Raw genomic sequence first — 22,038 nt, 5'->3', positions numbered from 1 at the left:
GAGTTTTGCAGTCAACAACACTATCAACCATGCTTGTTTGGTTATTCACCTGAATGCATAGTGTTATTTGCCCAGGTTTTCTCTAAATTTTTACCAAATTTTAATGTATTTCAGCTTTAGAAACTATTATCCTAACAGATATTTTATGCTTTGAAGGTATATTAAAACTAGCATTGTACAATCTTAACAATGAAGTCTTACATATTCCTGTTCAGCTAAAAAGAAGAATGAGGGTTTGCATATTTTTCATTGTATTGTTACTAGTATAAGAACAATAAGAATGTCTCCTACATATCTACATGTGTCTCAGAAATTAATGCTATATTTACTAATTGAAGATAATATGTAATTAACATATGGCTGTATTTCCACCTGCTTGAAAGTTAGGGCATATATTTCTGAATCATCTATCATAACACAGTCATAAATATACATTTTATCTTTTGAAGCACCAACTCTTAACTTTAAAGATTTAACAACAATTTTAATTATCTAATTTTCAATAGTGAATGTGGACAATTATAATTATAAACCAACATTGGAGTGTACAAAAGAGATATTAGAACAGAAATATTTATTGTATTTTGATAAAGAAAATGGGAAGAAATAGAAAAAGTACCTCACTGATTTAGAGTTTAGAATCAAATCAACAGTGAAATTTTCAGATTATATTCTGTATTAGTTATCTAGCCATTTATCCCCCCACCCATCCTATCATTTATGCATCTGTTAACCAATGATTTTTGGTTATATTGAATTGTGGAAATGGTGAAAAAGGGAAAGGATTAAGATGTACAAATTGCCAGTTATAAAAACAGTCATAGGGATAAAAAGTACAACATAGAGAATATAGTAAATAGTATTGTAGTAACTATGTGTGTTGTGACACAGTTACTAGACTCATCTGAGTAATATAAATGTATAATATTAGGTTGAACTCTTGAAACTAATATAACATTATATGTCAACTATAATTGAAAATGTTTTAAAAGAATTATGGAATGTTAATTTTCATGATATAGAAATTTGTAATAAACTTTTGAACATGAATTATACAAAAAAAGTCATCTAACAGGGTAGATACAAACAGACAAAAGTGAACACCATTTTATGCAGTTCATTCAAAAATATTTTTTGCATTGAAACCCTGTGAATTAACAGACTTGATCTAACATAGTATCACATTGGATTACAGTGTAATCTGGACCAGAAATTCTAAGGGAATTATAATATACTTCCAATATGTAAAGAAGATTTATTTTCTTTTTTTTTAAGAAGATTTATTTTCATTCAAAATATTTATTATTTGTTTAGTATAACTGTGATAGGTGCTCTCCCAGGAATATAAAGATACATGTGTTATAAACATTACACTTTGAAAGTTTACAATCTACTTTTCTGGTATTAGGGGTAAATACCTTTTATGGAAATTCTAGTATTATTGACTCCATGTAAAAATATGACAAAACAGAGGCACAGAATGATTAGTTGACTTGTCACAGATCATAGAGCAAGAAAGTATCAAGGAGCAAGAATTCAAACCCAGTCTAGCTAAAAAGTATATACTCCTAAAAAATTTTTTCTACTAGTATAATGTTTTTAATAGTGAATACTAAATTAGTGAACAAAGCATAAGAACATAATCCTAGTTGATTATGAGTTTTATGTTGAGAAATCATTCTGCCATCTTTCATATTTATGTCAATAAAATGATAAGCAATACAAGAAAAAACAAAACTTCAATTACTATGAATATCTTGTATGCTATGTAAATTTTTCTTAAAGTATTAACTCTGGCTTCCCTAAGTCGTAAAGATAATTTTATTTATTATAGCTATAACACTTAAAGTTTTATACGTAACTGAAAAATTAAAAAGTAAATCGAAGCATGTGTCTGGGTCATCAAAATATTGGTATAAATATTAAAGAGATTAAGCAAAACAAAAAATAATATAAAAATCCCTCATAGACATCCAATAATATGGTCATTACTAGAAGGAAATGGGGAAAGAAGAGGCAGAGAAAGGTATAGGAAGGATAAATGGTGATGGAAAGAGACATTGAGGTGGTTGAACACAATACAATATACAAATGATGTATTATAGAATTGTAACTTAAACCTTTATAATTTTATTAACCAATGAAACCCCAATAAATTCAATTAAAATGTTGGTATGTATAAGATCTCTATTTTTATAACTATCTCAGTATATCTATAAGATCTCTATTTTTACACCAAATATTTTAGATCTGGAAATTAAATCACAACAACCATGACTGGTGCTAGGATAAATATAACATGATGAATAAAATATTTTAATTGTTTTAAAATTAATAATTTTGTAAATTAAAGTATGGAAACAATATAACTAAATATGGGAAGAAACAATCACTTTAGTAAATATAAAATATTGGTGATATATATATATATATATATATATATATATATATATATTTTTTTTTTTTTTTTTTTTTTTTTTAATAAAGAATGCACATTTTGCTGAAACCGGTTTGGCTGAGTGGTAGAGCGTCAGTCTGTGGACTGAAAGGTTCCAGGTTCGATTCCAGTCATGGGCATGTACATTGGTTGCGGGCACATCCCTGGTGAGGGGTGTGCAAGAGGCAGCTGGTTGATGTTTCTCTCTCATCGACGTTTCTAGCTCTCTATCTCTCACCCTTTCTCTCTGTAAAAAAATTAATAAAATATATTTTTTTTAAAAAGAATGCACATTTCTCTACAAATCTTATTTTTCTCCATCTATGAATGCAAATTAGCAAATTGGATCCCTTAAAGGTCAATTCAACATTACTACAATAGAAATTCAAATTTATGTAAATAACCTTTAATTTCATAGAAAATATTTTACAAAAGCATTTAATGTGAAATTATAATGGCCAATACCATGAAATGAACTGATTTCTAGTAGATATTTTACACATAGCACTTTTAGCTAAAAACTATTATTTTTAGCTAAAAATATCAAGCCTTTTGCCACATTTAGCTTCTACAAGTAACTGTAAAAAAAAAAAAGGTATATTATAATTATTATTTTTTTAGCAATGCATGTAACTAAACTGAATTGTTTGGTGATAAATTATCTGGCTTGTAAATGTAAACTGCCTTAAATTTAATCATTGAAATGTTATTGCTTGTTTTCCAAAGGAGATTTTGTTGCATTTATTTTTATTTGTATCATATAAAACAAATGTCCTCTAATCTCAGAGTTTTAAGGAATAAATATTTGAGAAAAAGGGGACTTTGAATGTGGCCTAAGTGAGAAAGTATGTTAGGGAAGAAAACATTCTTTTTTTGCAAATAAAATCTTCATGTCACTGCACAAGCAATAATTATTTGTATTTTGAAATGATGTATTCTCAGATGTTCATATGACTTTACTTACCATCAGTAAGTTAAACTATAAGTCATTTTTTTCTGAACAATAAAAGTCCTGCATTTGAAGACATTCACAAACATCCTACCTAATAAAAGTATAATATACAAATTAACCATCACTTCACTACACCCACCAGCCAATCAGAGTGAGTATGCAAATAAACACAACCAAGATGGTTACCAGAAGGGAGGTTTGGGTTTCCCTGGCAATGGAGGAAGCCAAGATTTTCACCCACCATGGCCAGCCCAAGCCACTCAAGGATACAAAGTTTCAATTATAGAAGGTAAACAAATCCAAACAGAAATGGTGGCAGCCAAGGATGGAGCAGGAGTCTTAGCTCTGCTCCAGGCTACAAATTTCAATTGTAGAAGGTAAATAAATTCCTGATACCAGGGCCTCTGCTTGGGTCACCAGAGGGCATGGCTGGCCTACAATCTACCACAGGCCCCTCTCCCAGGCCACCCCACACCCTATGGGAACCCCACCCTGATCCGGGACACCCTTTAGGGCAAACCAGTTGGCCCCCACCCATGCACCAGGCCTCTATCCTATCTAATAAAAGAGTAATATGCAGATTGACCAGCACTCCAACACACAATATGCCTGCCCCCATGTGGACACAAGATGGCCATCACAAGATGGCCAGCAGGGGAGGGCAGTTGGGAGGCACCATGCCTGCAAGGGAGGGCAGTTGGAGGTGATCAACCCTGCATTGGAGGGCAGTTAGGGGTGACCAACCTGGCAGAGGAGGGAAGTTGGGGGCAAACAGGCTGGCAGGGGAGCAGATAGGCATCAATCAGGCTGACAGGGGAGTGGTTAGAAGGGTGATCAGGTTGGCAGTCAGAAGCAGTTAGGGGCAATCAGGAAGGCAGGCAGGCAAGCAATTGGGAGCCAGCAGTCCTGGATTGTGAGAGGGATGTCCGACTGCCCATTTAGTCCTGATCCCACCGGAATCAGGCCTAACTGGGCAGTCAGATATCCCTCGAGGGGTCCCAGATTGGAGAGGGTGCAAGCTGGGCTGAAGGACACCTCCTTCCGCCCCCATGCATGAATTTTGTGCACCGGGCCTCTAGTACTATATAACTAAGTAAGAATCTATATCGCATATTGATGTGAATATTCCTGTCCTTTTCACACAGTTGAATGCATCTCTCACTTAAGTTTCATCCATAAAAGGAGTATGTAGCCTAAAGTGGCACCTGTGAATATATATGCTTTGATTTTGACAATTCACTGAGCTGGATGATGCTTGCTTTTTTCAAAGCTTTTAAAAACATTTTCTAGCTACTGGAAAATACATTGTGTTAATGTTTCTAAATTAATCTTCAAAAAAATCTGTCTCTGCATTCTTCTTACGACAACTGATTTCAAATTTCTGTCTGAAAAAAATGAGAAGACAGGAAGAAACTATTTACTCTGACTTCTTAGAAACCATAAGAATCCAAAAGAAAATGCTGTTCACCTTTCTATATGTTAGGTGGAGGTTTAAGTCCTAAATATATTCTATTTAGGTCATATCAGCTTTTAATATACAACATAATAATACTGTATCCCAGACCAAGTGAAAATGTAGCTAGGGAAATAGCCAAAGTGAAATTACATAAAGAACAGAATAATGTTAAATGTAATAATTATGAAAAAAGAACTGGAGACTGTATTGATCCTTAGGCTGAGTAGTGACCCTGTCCATGTGTACAGATTAAGATCAATTAAGATCAAAAGAAAATGGCTGGGTGGAATCCTAGTTTCAAAGAATATCAGAAAGTCAGAGAAAACTGAAACACAAAGGTAACTATTTTTAAATATAATTTGTGCAGTATTATTTCTACTACAATCACTTTAGTGTATTTTCTCTAGCCTTTGGTTCATATTATGATAAAGGATATATTATGCAAAGGAGAAAGTGTGATTTAAATAACCATCAAAATGTAAAATATCATTACAGATATCATTACAAAGTTATCTTGCTACTTTCAAAATACACCCTATAGAAGACAAAATATCATTGTTCTTTCCCTTTATTTCTGCTTTTAGATTTTATTTATGGTATCTATCCATGAGTCTCATGTGTTTTAATAGATAAATATTTATAGTTTCCCTTTTGTTATCACTTTTTATTCATTCAATTTTGTGAACTCAAAGGAAAAGCTATATGTTTGTTTGTTGTTTTACTCATCAAATTTTAAAGAGAGAGGAAAGAGGTAAGGGAGAGAGAGGAAGAAAGAAAAAGAGAGAAACATTTATTTATTGTTCCACTTATTTATGCATTCATTGGTTGATTCTTATATGTGTCCTGACAGGGAATCAAACCCACAATATTGGGCCATCAGGAGGATACTCTTACCATCTCATCTACACAGGAGGACCTGTATAAATTTTATTTTATTTTATTTTAAAATATATTTTATTGATTTCAGAGAGGAAGGGAAAGGGAGAGAGAGATAGAAACACCACTGATGAAAATCATAGATCAGCTGCCTCCAGAATGCCCCAGAATGGGGATCTAGCCCACAATCTAGGCATGTGCCAGGAATCAAACTGTGACCACTGGGTTCAAAGGTCAATGCTCAACCACTGAGCCATGCCAGCTGGACAAAATGTGAGAGTAATACCACTCAATCCCATGGGAAGATATGTTGGAGGCAATTATTTTTTAGCAGAACCCGGAATCAAGATTCTTTTTAGCTGAAACCGGTTTGGCTCAGCGGTAGAGCGTCGGTCTGCTGACTGAAAGGTCCCAGGTTCGATTCTGGCCAAGGGCATGTACATTGGTTGCGGGCACATTCCCGGTAGGGGGTGTGCAGGAGGCAGCTGGTTGATGTTTCTCTCTCATCGATGTTTCTGGCTCTCTATCTCTCTCCCTTCCTCTCTATAAGAAAATCAATAAAATATATATATATATATATTTTAAAAAAGATTCTTTTTAAATAAAGTTTTCTTGTGTGTATCTCTAATACTAATAGATGTTTTGCTAAAATCGACTGAAAAGGATATCTTCTATAAAGATGATGCTATTTAAAGTAAAATAGTTTAATAAAATATTTAAATTGTCTTTCTAATAATTTTCTAATCATTTATGTTGCTCATTCGATGCTCTCAGAAAAAAAAAAAATCTTACTTGCATTGGTACCATTGTCATGCTTCTTTTGTTTGGATCAACCAGCACAGAATATTTGGAGCAAAAATCAAAGAATAAACTACAATATAATAACAAACAAACAGCATATCATCTTTTGTTAATATATCCTTAGGAATTTATTGTGCTTTCCAAAGTTTAAATTTCTCAATGGATGAAACTCTATAATTCTGTCTGGCATCACTATTTTCTCTAAAAAGTTTACTATCAATTTGAAGGTCTAATGAAAATGAAATCTACAAACCTAAAATCACTAATAGAAACTAGCATTCAGTGGTGTAGAGGTGAACACTTAACTACTAGTTCTCAAAAATGGGAGAAAAACACAGTGTAGCATTTGACAAGTTCTATGGTGTAAATATTCCAACTATTTCCTGTTTCAAGTTAAGGCCCTGGAATCACTACATGGAGTTTGAAAGAGATGTGCACAATTGGTTCTCATCAGTGGGTACTAGTCAGTTGTAGCACACCAGTGTCAATACTATTATATCTTTGGTAGCAATAGTTACAAATACAGTGGGGCATTTTACAGGCATATTTTTTTTTATAGTCCTGTCAAACTTCCTAAATTACAGTCTGACTCTTCAACCCCAAAATTATCAATGTCAACAGAGCTCCTTTACCTGACATCCAAAATCCAAATCTAACATTCCAGATATTCTTCCAACAACACTATTTCACATATTTTACAACAACAAAAAACAACAATCATGAATTATTCAATGTGTATCAGAGCACACAAAAAAATCCTATTTGTCCCTTTCATAGTCCTGCTATTACATCATAAACACACTCTTCTCTCCTACCTCTTGTCTCCAATTGCTTTGACTAGCTCCTTGCTGCAATCAATCTGTTTATCCCTTGAATTATCATTATCTGTTCATATTTCCTTTCTTCACTAATTTTACTATGAACTCCCTAAGGCGAGGCATCAGTTATAATTTATCCTTATATTTCCCTGAGCTCCAGTACACTGTGCACTCATTACAATAAGTGTATGTGCCTAATTTATTTATTAGAACACAGGAATCAAGAATACGATATTGTTATTTTAGAAAAAACCATTATCAATTCTATCAAAATGTAATTTAAAGCTTACCTTTCTTGGTAATGTTCATGTAGCTTTCTCCCTAGGAATCCCTTTTATAATTCAGTGAGAAAAATAATGGGTATGAGAAGGCCAAGAACACATGACCACATTGGTGTGGTTACATATCACTTACATTATTTGGTACAAATAAAGGATCCTTCCAATAACTCATTTCTTTATGTTGTCCTTTTATTTTAGCTTCATCATACTTAACATTAATCAGAAAACATTGCACTAGTACTTCTGAACTAAGTCCAAAGACATTTATTTTTTATTTTCACTTATTTTTGACACTATTACAGATGCCCCCCAATTCACCACCTTTGCCCACCTCCACCCAGTCCCTGAACTTCCCTCCCTTTGGCTTCACTACACTGTTGTCTGTGTCCATGGGTTATGCATATATGTTCTTTGACTAATCCCTTCACCTACTTTTATTCAGTCTACCCTAGCCCTCAGCCCTCTGACCTCAGTCTCTTCATTGTATCCATGCCTCTGTTTCTATTTTATTGGTCAATTTACTTTGTTCATTATATTCCACATATAGGTGAGATCATACGGTATTTATCTTTTTCTGGCTTACATTTCTCTCAATAACAAGAATCCAAGAGTTTGGTACTAACAATAAATTGCTAAGAAACACAACTAATGTTAAAATTTGAAATATCAGAATAATCTTTGCAAACACGATTATTAGCAGGCAGATAACCTACATGCAGAGAACAAAATCTACAAGGACCCCGAGTAAACAAAATGTGTAAGTTGGGTAAAGGCAAACATGAAATCAGATGCTTAAATTTCACCTATTTAAAACTGACATATATTTGTGTCTTAAAATTCTGTGATTACTTAACAATATAAAAAGACATAGAAAAGTTCTGCTGCCTTCTATTACCTTTATCATGAGTCATGTAGTAAGAAATCCAGGATTCTTTTGTAAGTTTTTTTGTTTTTGTTTTTTGTTTGTTTGTTGGTTTTAATATATATGCTCATTAAACATGCAGGTATATGATCTCATTACTTATCCAGAAAGTAGGGTATTAGCAAAATTACTGGTATAAAGTATTTAAAACTGAATTTTTTTTCTGGAAAACAAATGTTCTGAATAACAGTAAAAAGATTCATCTCAATTCAGACTTCAGCTTCTGTTAGTGAAAACTTTAATAGGCAACATAGTCATTGGAATTACTGTTACAATTCTACAGAGGTTTAGCTAATTTTTAATGTCCATTTCATTAGTTGGGAAAAAATAAATATTTAAAAAGTAAAATCCTGATTTAATAAATGGGGGATTTGAATAAATTACATCCGTCCCATATTCAATGAACTTTAAATGAGTTTCACTACAATTCATTGCTAAGCAACTAGGCACTATCCTTAGGAATTTCAACAGCATACTTTTATTAAATCGACAAGTTGAACACATAGTTTACTATTTCAGCCTTGCAAGATTTTAAATAAGGCGGATCTTTCTCAACTTTATTGTTCATTTACAAATGCAAAACTATACCTAATACATTGATGCTGCTGTTTTAAACCTCATGAAAGTTATGCCTATGATGTATGTTTGTCAATGAAGCTCAAAACAAAGACAAATTAAAAATTTATTTTAGTATTTGTATATAATTGAGCTTTTGTGGGGATTATGTCATTTTTACTGAACAATTGATAACTTGCTATTTCTGTGTGTTTTTTTAAATATATTTTTATTGATTTTAAGATGGATAGAGAGAAATAGAAACATCAATGATGAGAGAGAATCATTGATTGGCTGCCTCCTGCATGCCCTGGTATTGGGGATCAAGCTCACAACCTGGGCATGTGTCCTTGATTGGAATCAAACCTGGGACCTTTCAGTCCATAGGCTGATGCTCTATCCATGGAACCAAACCAGCTAGGGCCCTGTGTGTGTGTGTGTGTGTGTGTGTGTGTGTTTTCATATTTGTTTTGTTTTAATACAGGGAACACTTGCTTATAAATTATAGCATCTGAGGGGTTATCTTCCTGCATATATTAATTTTTTCTACCTCTAGTTTTTGCTTCATCATGGATGAAAACAATACTATCTAATAAAGGGGGGATATGCTAATTGACCCTCACGCTGTTGCAAAGATGGCAACCCCTACAGCCAATAAGGAAGGAATATGTTAATTGACTGTCACACCCTCAAAGATAGTGGCACCCACTGCCACAATATGGTGGTGCCCAGTCCCTTCAGTCCTGCCAGGGTGGCAGGCATACAGCAAGGACTGGCCAGGAGTCCCCTCCCTGGTCCCTTCAACCCCCCAACTGCCCAGGGCCAGCCCAAGGCACAGGCAAGCCTTGGATGGCAGCTGCCCAGGCACCTAGGGCTGACCGAGGCTCAGGTAAACAGGGCCAGCCTAGGCTGCCTCCCACCTCTGAGGGCTCCCAGACTGTGAGAGGGGCAGGCCAGGCTGTGGGACCTCCCTCTAGTGCATGAATTTTACAGTACAGTAATAATTGCTAATTACAGAAACTGCAATAAAACCTCACTGAAACAAAGCCAATAGAAGTAAAATATGTTAAATAAATAATTTTTCTTAAATAAATATTTAAGCATTGCTATTCTTACATGCCAATATACCAGAGGCAATATTTAATTTCTGAAAAATATTCTTCTCCCTTAATTATATATATTGATATAATGTATATATCAGTTCTTTTAAGAAAAGGGAAAGGTACCTTCCTTAAATAACAATATCAAATATCTAATATATGAAATGCATAATTAAACGTAAATAACCTACAACGAAAAATCACTGAAATGTACTATTAAAAAAATGAGCTACAACTTTATAGCTTCTTGAACCATAGTCCTTCTGCAAAGAGTTATTTGCATATGGAAACAGCCATTCAGTAACAAAATGTGGTTCACTGATAGAAAATTGATGCACACTCATGCTTTTATCACAAATCAGGTAAGATGTAATAGGTTATAAACTCAGAATAGGTATTCATTAGAAAAAATTAATAAATAGTATTATTTGTCAAAAACTTTTATACTCAGAAGTTATATAGTATGTAAAACATATTTTCATCCGACTTATATAATTCATATACAGAAATCTTAAAAATGATATATATATTCAATACAGATTAATTTCCACAAATACTTCTGCATGCACTTAATAAAAGTAAATGTGTTTAGCTTATAGTTTATTCAAGATAAAATTTATGACTGTCAGTAAAAAAAAAAGTGGCATACGCTCCACAATATATTTTAATTCAACAATTAAATAGTGCATGATACTATAGGCTATTTATAGACAGGATTTCTTAATTTTTAATGTAAATGTTAAGGGACTATATAGGAAATATTCATATTTATGTTGTTATCACAAAACATTTCAATTATAAATAAATTTTATTGTGATAACCTATTTGCTTTAGACTTGCCACATTTATTAACACTGACATAATAATAATCACTATGTGATCAAAATTAGTGAAGAGATTTTCTAAATACTGTACAACTGGTAACTTAAGTGGTGCTCATTCATTCTTTCACAACTGTAATATATATGTGGGATGATAAAACCAATAGATGATCAAAGAACAGAATCCAGAATTAGTTATTTTTTTTCTGATCTACTATCAAAATATTACATCTTACATTGCTTTTTTTCAATGTGGAAATTCAGGAAGAAGCACATATCCGGAACTATGATTTCAAAACCTACATGTTTATATAAAGAACTAGGTTGTGAGGCTGCAGTGGGCACAGGGGTGGGCCTTGGCCCATCATCAGCACCCTTGCCCAGTACCTCCCACTGCGGTACCCAGTCCTCTGTCTGCTGGCAGCCCGCTCCAGCCATGCTGACCCACTGATGGTGGGGAGTGAATAGGGCCAGTGCCAGCAGCAAGTGTGAGCTTCAACTGCTGGCCTGATCACTCCTCAGGGGCAGGGGGAGGTGAAGAAGCCCTTAGGCTGGAGCTGGCAGGAGGTCTGAGTGCCTGGCTGGACTGAGGCATGCAGCAGCAAAGAATTTTCAGTAACCACTGCAGTATCAACCAATGACAGTGACTGGTGCCCCACTTTGATCTGGTGCCTTGCTCACCTGATCCACCATCCCACCTAGACCAAAGTCCACCATGTTCCACGTGTGTCCCTGATGGTCAGCGCACAACATAGCAACCAATTGTTTGGGTTTTGTGTGTGATTTTTGTTTGTTTGTTTGCTTATTTTGATGTTCCATCTATTTGCATATTAGTCTTATATTACATAGGACTAATGGCCCAGTGTACGAAATTCATGAATATTAAAAGAGTATTAGAGGACATATTTCAATATTGCTATTTTCCCTTTCTCTATAATAGAAGTGTCAGAGAAAAATGGAAATTAGTAAAATGTATGAGAATATCTTCTTCCTACCAGGTCTGGGGAGCATTTTGGGACCCAAGGTCAAATCCCTACCCGCCTGTATGTGCCTCGAAATTGCGTGAGACCCAGTCCCAGCCAGCCCCACCCCCATTAAGCCCCACTGGGCATAGGGCACAGTCTCAGGTCCTCTGGTCCTGTGCCAGGTGGTGGGCTCAACATTAGGTGCCCCATCAAGCCCCACCAGGCAGGTGGCACAGTTTCAGGTCCTCCAGCCTGATACCATGCAGGGGGTGCAACCTTAGATCCCCCAGCACACTCCAGGCAGGGGGCATGGCTTGAAGTCCTACAGCCCAGTTCCAGTTAAGGGAATACAGCCTAATATCCCCTGGCTCAGTGCCAGGGTGGGGGGCATGGCCTCAGGTCCTCTGGACCAGCATGTGGGGTGCAGCCTGAGGTCCCCCAGCCCAGCACCAGGTCAGGGGGCATGCCTTGAGGTTCCCTGCCAAGCCCCACCAGGCAGGGGACACGGCCAGAGGTCCCCTGTCAAGGCTTGCCAGGTGGGGTGTGCAACCTGAGGTCCCCATCAAGCTCCATCAAGCAAGGGGAACTGTCTGAAGTACTCTGGCCTGGCACTGAGGTAAGAGGTGCAGCCAGAAGTCCCCGGCCCAGCACTGGGGTGGTGGCTACAACCTGAGGTCCCTCATACAACCCAAACAGGTGGGGGGTGTGAACTGAAGTGCCCCATTAAGCCCCACTGGGCTGGGTGCTCGGCCTGAGGTTCCCTGTCAAGCCCTGCCAAGCAGGCAGGGAGTGCAACCTCAGGTCACCCATCTTGGTATGGCACCACACAGCCTCAGGACCCTGCTGATCACTCATTACGGACTCTGTTGGGGGAGCAGGCATCTTGTATTATGGAAACCCAGCCTCCACTATGTGCTGCCATCTTGTGATTATGTGAGGGTCAATTTGGATATTACCTCTTTATTATATAGAATGGCTTGCACTGGATTATCGTGAGGCAAAATACCAGGTCAAGACAGAAAAAGTGGTTTTATAGAATAGTACCAATAAAGTGGTCACATATGAAAATCATTTTACTTATGTTTAATAATTGAATAGAGGCCCGGTGCACAAAATTTGTTCTTGGGGAGGTTATCCCTCCTGCACCCTCTTCAATCTGGGACCCCTCAAGGGATCCCTAGTGGGATTGGGATTAAAAAGGCAGTTGGATATCCCTCTCACAATCCAGGACTGCTGGTTCCCAACTGCTCAACTGCCTGCCTTCCTGATTGCCCCTAACCGCTTCTGTTTGCCAGCCTGATCACCCTCTAACTACTCCCATACCAGCCTGATTGATGTCTAACTGCTCTCCTGCCAGCCCATTTGCCCCAAACTTCTCTCCTCTGCCGGCCTGGTCACCCCTAACTGCCCTCCCCTGCAGGGTTCATCACCCTTAACTGCCCTCCCTTGCAGGTCTGATCCCTCTCAACTGCCCTCCCTTGCAAACCTGGTCCCTTCTAACTGCCTTCCCCTGCTGGCCATCTTGTGGTGGCCATCTTTTGTCCATATGGAGGCAGGATCTTTAACCATATAGGGCAGCCATCTTGTGTGTTGGAGTGTTGGTCAATCTGCATATAACTCTTTTATTAGATAGGATAGAGGCCTGATGCATGGGTCGGGGCCAACTGGTTTGCCCTGAAGGGTGTCCCGGTTAAGGGTAAAAGTTCCCTTGAGGCATGGGGCAGCCTGAGTGAGGGGCTTGTGATTGTTTGCAGGCCTGCCACGTCCCCGATGACCCAAGTGAAGGCCCTGGTATCTGGAATTTATTTACCTTCTACAATTGAAATTTTGTAGACTGGAGTGGAGCCAGGCCTCCTGCTCACTCCATGGTGGAGTGGTGGAGGCCATTTCTGTTGGAATTCATGTATCTTCCACAATTGAAACTTTGTAGCCTTAAGTCGAGGCCTGGGCTGGCCAGGATGTGTGGAAAGCTTGGCTTCATCCATTGCCAGGAAAACCCAAGCCTCCCTCCTACTCTCTGTGGCTGCAACCATCTTGGTTAGGGCTAATTTGCATACTCACTCTGATTGGCTGGTGGGTATGGCTGGTGGACCTGGCTTGTTGGTGTAGCAGAGTGATGGTTAATTTGCATATTTCTCTTTTATTAGATATGATAGTGTACTATACAAACAGGTCTATTTAGTCATTTTCTTAAATGTACAATAATATACTTAGTAACTTCTAAAACATGGTTCAAATACTAAATCCTATTTTGTCTTAATGGCAAAACTACAAAACAATTGAAAAATGAAATATTTCTAAAATATTTGCTTCACTAGAAACCATTACAAAAATATGAAATATCTCAGTCACTATTTAGAAATACTAAATTATTTTTTTAATCTACCTACTGGGGAAAGAGACAAAATGGCAAAGGAATAGGCAGACGGGTCCCACGCCTTGTTCTGGAGCAAAAAGAATGATCAGCTGAAATGAATAGCATCCAACCAAAATTAGCAAAGGAAACTCAGCTGGTGAGACATTTGCAGCCAGGAAGGGCAGAGGACCCCTGGACCAAGTTAAAATCAAGGATCTGGGCAGGAGAGTCTGCATGACCTCTATGCCCAGAGGGTCAGAGGGAAACAGCACAGCATCAAGCTGCATCCCTTGGGACAGGCACAGCATCTGACTGTGGAAAGAAGGTCCACAGGACTGCTGGACTGCAGGGGATTCTAGATGTGGGTCCACAGTCACAAAAGGCTGAGCCCAGAGAGGGCAGCCTAAAGGGCTGACCAGTGCCTGCAGCAGAGGAGGGAGCTCACAGAGGCGCAAACTTTCCCCTCACTGTGGCCTGTGCTTTTCTTCACTGAGCCTAGTACATAGTACCTTTTGGATACAGACATTCACCCAAGGCTGAAGTGCAGGAGAAATTGCAGACTTGTGGAGTCTGGGGAGAGGAATGGGTCCAAGAGAAGTGGTAGCAAATCTGGCACTGAGTCATACCCGAGCCTGGGACCTGTATAGCAGTTTTGTCCCAAAGAAATAGCCCCTCCCTCCAGTCTCCAGGCAATCAATACAGCCACACCCAGATTCCAACATGAATGGTAGAAAGGATTTTAAAAAAATTTGAATAGTCCCTGAAAGTCCACAGTATCTGGCATAAAAAGAGGCCTTCAGTCCCAGCAATCTGAAACTGAGAAACAGTACAGTACAGAAGACTGGGATCTTAAGCCAGGCAAAGGAGCGACACTTCACTTTTTCATTTTCATTTTTACTTTTACTTTTTTATTATTATTTTTCTGTATGGTTTTTTCTTTGTTTTCCTTGTTTTGTTTGTGGCTTTATTTATTATTTATTTTCACATTATTTTTCCATCACTTTATTTTATTTATTTATTTATTTATTTATTAATATATTTCATTGATTTTTTACAGAGAGGAAGGGAGAGAGACAGAGAGCTAGAAACGTCGATGAGAGAGAAACATCAACCAGCTGTCTCTTGCACACACCCCACCGGTGATGTGCCTGCAATCAATGTACATGCCCTTGACCGGAATCGAACCTGGGACCTTTCAGTCCACAGACCGACGCTCTACGGCTGAGCCAAACCAATTTCAGCTATTTTATTTTATTTTTATTAACTATTTTTATTTTATACCATTTTCAATCATTTTTTGTAAATTTATTATTATTCTTATTTTATCATTCTCTTTTTTCTTATTCACTCATTCCCTTTCTATTTCCTCTACACTGAATTGAGGTCCTCCCATATTAAAGCAATTCTTAACCTTATTTTCTGTATATAAGCTCAGCCTCTACAGACTACAACCACACTCTTTGCTGGGTGTTTGGTGTTTGCATTTTCTTGGTTTATATAATGGTTCTATGGTGTTTTCTGCCCAACCTATATTATAAAAGACTAATATGGAAATTTACCAAATGGTGGAATGTGTGGTTGCTACGATGTGCATAGACCACTGGAGAGCACATGCTAAAATCGGGAGCTGCCTCCTGGTGGTCTGTATAAACCCACAGGGGGAGCACCACTCAGCCAGAAGCCTGTGTGCTTTCAGGAGCCTCTCCTGCCTCCATGGCAGCTCTAATGATGTCTGACTGATAGATTAAACCGAGTCTCTAGCCACCCTGTGCTCAGGCTCCTGTGAGTTCTGATGTACGCTCTCCTCTAACTGACACAGTGCTTTAGCTAAGGGCACTGTGACTACACATGCAACAGACATGTAAGCAGCCCACTCCTGTCCAAGGAGCAGCAACCCCATGAGCAGCTGCCCCAAGCCTAAGAGCAGCAGACTCACATAGTCTGCCCCTGTCCAAATAGCAGGAGCTGTGTGCAAGGAGCAGCAACCATGTGAGCAGTCCACCCTCTCCGAGGAGCAGCAACCACACCAGCAGCCCATCCAGGTCTGAGGAGCAGCAGCCACATGAGCAGGCCACTCACATACAAGGCACAGCAGCCCTGCACACCCTACACTGGTCTGAGGAGCAGCAACCACATGTAGCCTGCACCTGTCTGATGAACAGCAGTCTGTTGAACAGCCTGCTCTCATCCAAGGAGCCTGCACCCATACCAGGAGCAGCAGCCCTGCAAATAACATGACCCTGTCCATGGAGCAGCAGCCTCATGAGAAGCCCGCTCCACCTAAGGAACAGCAATAGCATGCAGCCAACCCTCATCCAAGGAGCAGCAGCCAAGTAAGCATCCTACCCACATCCCAGAAACAGGAACCCCATGAAAACCACCCCCATATGAGAAGGAGCAGCCTCATAATCAGCCCACCCCCATCTGAGGAAGAGAAACTGTGCAAGAAGCCTCCTCCACCAGCCAGAGGAGCCACCACAGCTGCGAACAGAACCCTCCAGAGGAGCTGCTGCCAACCGAAAAGCAGCCACTACAACCACATTCTGAGGAGCAACTGCCACCCAAGGAGCAGACCCAGCAGAACTTGACATCTAGATGAGTTGGTGAGACAAAAAAAAATGGGTAGACAAAAAAACCACCAAAGAAAAGAAAAGGAGGTATCAACAGAAAAACAGCTAAGTAAAACAGAGGTATGCAATATGTCAGAAAAGAATGCAGAATGAGCGTCATACAGTTCATTGACTGGATGGATGAAAAAAAATCAACAACTTATGTAAGAATCAAGAAGAAATGAAGAGTGATATAACTGCAATTAAAAAAAAAAACAGTATGGAAAGTTTCAAAATTATACTAGGAAAAGCAGATAACCTAATTAGTGAATTAGAAGACAGGGAAGCAAAAAACACCCTAACTGAACTGCAATTAGAGAAAATAATAACTGACAGAAGGAGAGCCTAAAGAAACTATGGGAGAACATGAAAGAAAATAACATACACATAATAAGTTATGCATATTAAGTGTTCCAAAACAAAAGGAAGAGAAACAAGTGTTAGAAAACCTATTTGAAGAAATAATGTCAGAAAACTTCCCTGATGTGTGTGTGGGGGGGGGCGGGGGGGGGGAACGGGGGACGGGGGGTATCACACAAGCACAGAGTCTCAAACAAGATGAACCCGAAAAGACCCACACAAACAAACATCATAATTATGATAGCAAATGTTTAGGACAAAGAGAGAATATTAAAGGCTGCAAGAAAGAGAAAGAAAGTTACATACAAGGGATCCACCATTAGATTACCAAATGATTTTTTAACAGAAACACATCAGGATAGAAAAGAATGGAAGGAAATTTACAAAGTGATGCAAATCAAGGGACTGAATCCAAGAATACTCTATGCAGCCAAGCTATCATTCAAAATTGAAGGGTAAATAAAGAGCTTCACAGACAATAAAAAAAGATGAGTTTATCATTAACAAGCCAGCAATGCAATAAATGCTAAAGGTCTGGTATAAAAAGAAGAAATAAAAAGGTAAGAAAGAACACAGGCACACACACACAAAAAATGGCTACAACAAGTACCTTTCAATAATAACTTCAAATATAAATGGATTAAATGATCCAATCAAAAGACATCAAGTGGCTAAATGGATGAAAAAACATGACCCTAATATATGCTGTCTACTAGAGACCCACCTCAGAACAAGAGACTCACACAGACTGAAAGTGAAGGGATGGAAAAATATGTTTCAGGCAAATTAAAATGAAAAAAAAAGCTGGGGTAGCAATACTTATATCTGACAAAATAGACATCAAAATAAAGGTTATAACAAGAGATAAGGAAAGCCAATTCACAATACTAAAGGGATTGCTACAACAAGAGAATATAACCCAGAGAAACATATATGCACCCAAGGCAGGAGCACACAAATACATTAAAAAAAACAAAAAAACACCTGGATGATATCAACGGAGAGATACACAACAATACAATCATCTTATGGGACTTTAATACACCTCTGACATCACTAGATAAACCTTATATAAAAAATTAGCAAAGAAACAGCAATCCTTAATGACTCACTAGATCAGATGGACTTAATTGACATCTTCAGAACATTTCAACCCAAAGCCACAGGATATATGTTTTTCTCAAGTGCACATGGGGCATTTAAAAAAAATAGACCACATATTTGATCACAAGCAAAATCTCTTTAAATTCAATAAGATTGAAATCATATCAAGCATTTCTCAGACCACAATGGCATAGTATTAGAAATCAACTACAATAAAAACAATCTAAAAGAGTCCAACACTTGGAAGCTGAATAACATGCAATTAAAAATGATTGGACTACCAATGAGATCAAAAAAAAATTTCAAAAACCTGGAAAACTAATGACAATAAAAACACAACAATCCAAAATATATGGGAAACATTAAAAGAAGTCATGAGAGGGAAGATTATAGCTCTACAGGCTTACCTCAAAAAACAAGAAACAATGGTAATAAATCATCTAACACTACAACTCAAAGTATTAGAAAGAGCGCGACAAGAAAATCCCACAGCAGAAGGAAGGAGATAATGAAGATCAGAACAGAAGTAAATGACAAAGAGACCAAAAAAAAAAAAACCAATACAAATGATCAATGAAACCAAGAGATGGTTCTTTGAAATTATAAGCAAGAACGATGAACTTCTACACAGGCTAATCAAGAAACAAAGAGAGAGGACCCAAATAAACAAAATCAGAAATGAAAAAAGCAAAATAACAACAGATCCAACACAAATACAAAAGATTGTTAAAAAATACTATGAACAACTCTATTCTAACAAACTAGACAACCTGGAGGAAAGGGACATAGTCTTAGAAAAATACAACATTCCAAAACTCAATCAGGAAAAATAAAACCATCTTAATTTGATTATAAATATGGAGAAAATTGATGCAGACATCAAAAAACTTCCAGGAAAAAAAAAAGCCCAGGGCCAAACAGTTTTATAAGGGAGTTTTACTAAACACTCAGGTAAGAATTAACACCTATCCTTCTCAGATTATTCCAAGAAATTGAATTGGAAAGAACACTTCCAAGCTCATTCTACGAAGCCATAATTGACCTAATAGCAAAACCAGATAAAAACAACACAATGAAAGAGAATTACAGGCCAATATCCTTTATGAAGAAAGATGCCAAAATCCTTAAAAAAATTCTAGCAAATCAGATCCAGCAGTACATCAGAAAGATCATACTCCATGACCAAGTAGGATTTATTCCAGGGATGCAAGGATGGTACAGAATCCTCAAATCAATAAATGTGATACATCAACAAATTGAGAGATAAAAATCACATAGTTATATCAATTGACACAGAAAAAGCATTCGACAAAATCCAACACCTTTGCTTGATAAAAACTCTCAGCAAGGTGGGAAAAGAAGGATCATACCTCAACATAATAAAAGCCATATAAGACAAACCCAGAGCTAACATCATACTCAATGGACAAAAACTAAAACCATTCTCCTTAAGAACAGGAACAGGACAGGGATACCTACTATCACCACTCCTGTAAAACAGAGTACTGGAAATACTAGCTATTGTGATCAGAAGAAGAAACAATAGGCATCCCAATTTAAAAAGAAGAAGTAAAAATGTCTTTATTCACACATGACATGATACTGTACATAGAAAACCCTAAAGACTCCATTAAAAATTATTAGACTTAATAAATGAACTCAGCAATGCATCAGGATACAAAATTAATGCCAAGAAATATATGGCATTTATATATACCAATAATGAACTTACATAAAGAGAGACTAAAAAAGAAAATCCATTTATCATCATACCAATATTTTAAGATACCTAGGAATAAACTTAACTAAGGAGGTAAAAGACCGATACACAGAAAACTACAAGACACTGAAAAAAGAAATAGAAGAAGACATAGATGGAAGAACATAATGTGTTCATGTATTGGTAGAATCAATATCAATAAAAGGTCCATACTACCCAAAGCAATCAATAGATTTAATGCAGTCCTCATTAAAATTTCAACGACATATTTCACAGACCTAGAACAAACTTTCCAAAAGTTCATCCAGAATAAAAAAGACCCTGAATAGCCACAGCAATCCTGAGAAAGAAGAACAAAGTAGGTGGGATCTCAATACCAGATTTCAAGTTGTATTACAAAGCCACTGTTCTCAAAACAGCCTGGTCCTGGCACAAGAACAGAAATATAGATCGATGGAATAGAATAAAGAACCCAGATATTGACCCAAACCACTATTCTCAATTAATATTCAACAAAGGAGGCATGAACATATATTGGATTCAAGACACTCTTCAATAAATGGTGTTGGAATATTGGACAGACACATGCACAAAATGAAACTAGATCAGCAACTTACAACATACACAAAAATAAACTCAAAATGGAAAAAGCAATTAAACATAACACGGAAAACCTTAAAAATACTAGAGGAATCCACAGGCAGCAAAATCTCAGACATATGAGGAAGCAATTTCTTCACTGATACTGCTCCTAGGGCAATAGAAACTAAAGAGAAAATAAACAAATGGGACTATATAAAAATAAAAAGCTTTTTCACAGTAAAAGAAACCATCAACAAAACAATAAGAAAGCCCACTGCGTGGAAGAACATATTTGCCAATGTTATCACCAATAAGGGTATAATCTCCAACATTTACAAGGTACTCATACAACTTAAGAAGAGGAAGATAATCAACCCAATCAAAAAATAGGCAACAGACCTAAATAGATACTTTTTAAAGAAAACAGAAAGAAGCCCAAGAGACATGTGAAAACGTGTTCAAAGTCAGTAATCATCTGAGAGATGCAAATCAAAAGACAATGCGGTTCCATCACACACCTGTCAGAATAGCTATTATCAACAAATAAACAAATGACAAGTACTGGTGAGGCTGTGGAATAAAAGGAACTCTCATGTACTGTTGTTGGGAATGCAGACTGGTACAGCCACTCTAGAGAACAGTATGGAGTTTCCTCAAAAAACTGAAAATGGAACTCCCATTTGACCCAGTTATCACATTTCTAGGAATATATCCCAAGAAACTAGAAACATGAATCAGAAAGGATATATGCACCACTATGTTCATAGCAGTACAGTTCATCATAGCTAAGATTTTTAAACAGCCTAAGTGCCCATCAGCAGATGAATGGATTCAAAAACAGTGATAAATCTACACAATGGAATACTATGCTGCGGTAAAAAAAAAAAAAAAAAAAAAAAAAAAAAAAAAAAAAAAAGGAATTCCTACCATTTGCAACAACATGTATGGAGATGGAGAGCATTATGCTAAGTGAAATAAGCCAGGCAGAGAAAGATAAATATCACATAATCTCATTCATTATGGAATAAAATGAACAACATAAACTGATGAACAAAAACATAAAAAAACATTGATCAGACCATCAAACCTCATAGGGAAGGTAGGAAAGGGTGGGGGTAAGGGGGAGATATTAACCAAATGACTTGTATGCATGCATATAAGCCTAACCAATGGACAATGACAACAGGGGTTTAAGGGCATGAGTGGGGGGTTGTGTGGATAATTGGAGGATAAGGACACATATGTAATACCTTAATCAATAAAGAAATTTTAAAACAATTTTAAAAATCTACCTACAGTACTTCTTTATGTCTTACCAATATG

At 37.2% G+C, this 22,038-nt stretch overlaps 1 long non-coding RNA gene across 2 annotated transcripts in view; it reads right to left on the bottom strand.

Moving 5' to 3' along the window:
- The window catches only part of LOC311615238, a 1,780,830-nt gene that overhangs the window by 110,759 nt on the left and 1,648,033 nt on the right, over positions 1–22,038 (bottom strand). The gene's annotated exons all lie outside the window — the stretch shown is intronic.

The sequence above is a fragment of the Pipistrellus hanaki genome (assembly GCF_964339955.1).
Source record: "Pipistrellus hanaki genome assembly, chromosome: X".
NCBI classification, from domain to species: domain Eukaryota; kingdom Metazoa; phylum Chordata; class Mammalia; order Chiroptera; family Vespertilionidae; genus Pipistrellus; species Pipistrellus hanaki.
This window is presented reverse-complemented; position numbering and strand designations above follow the sequence as displayed.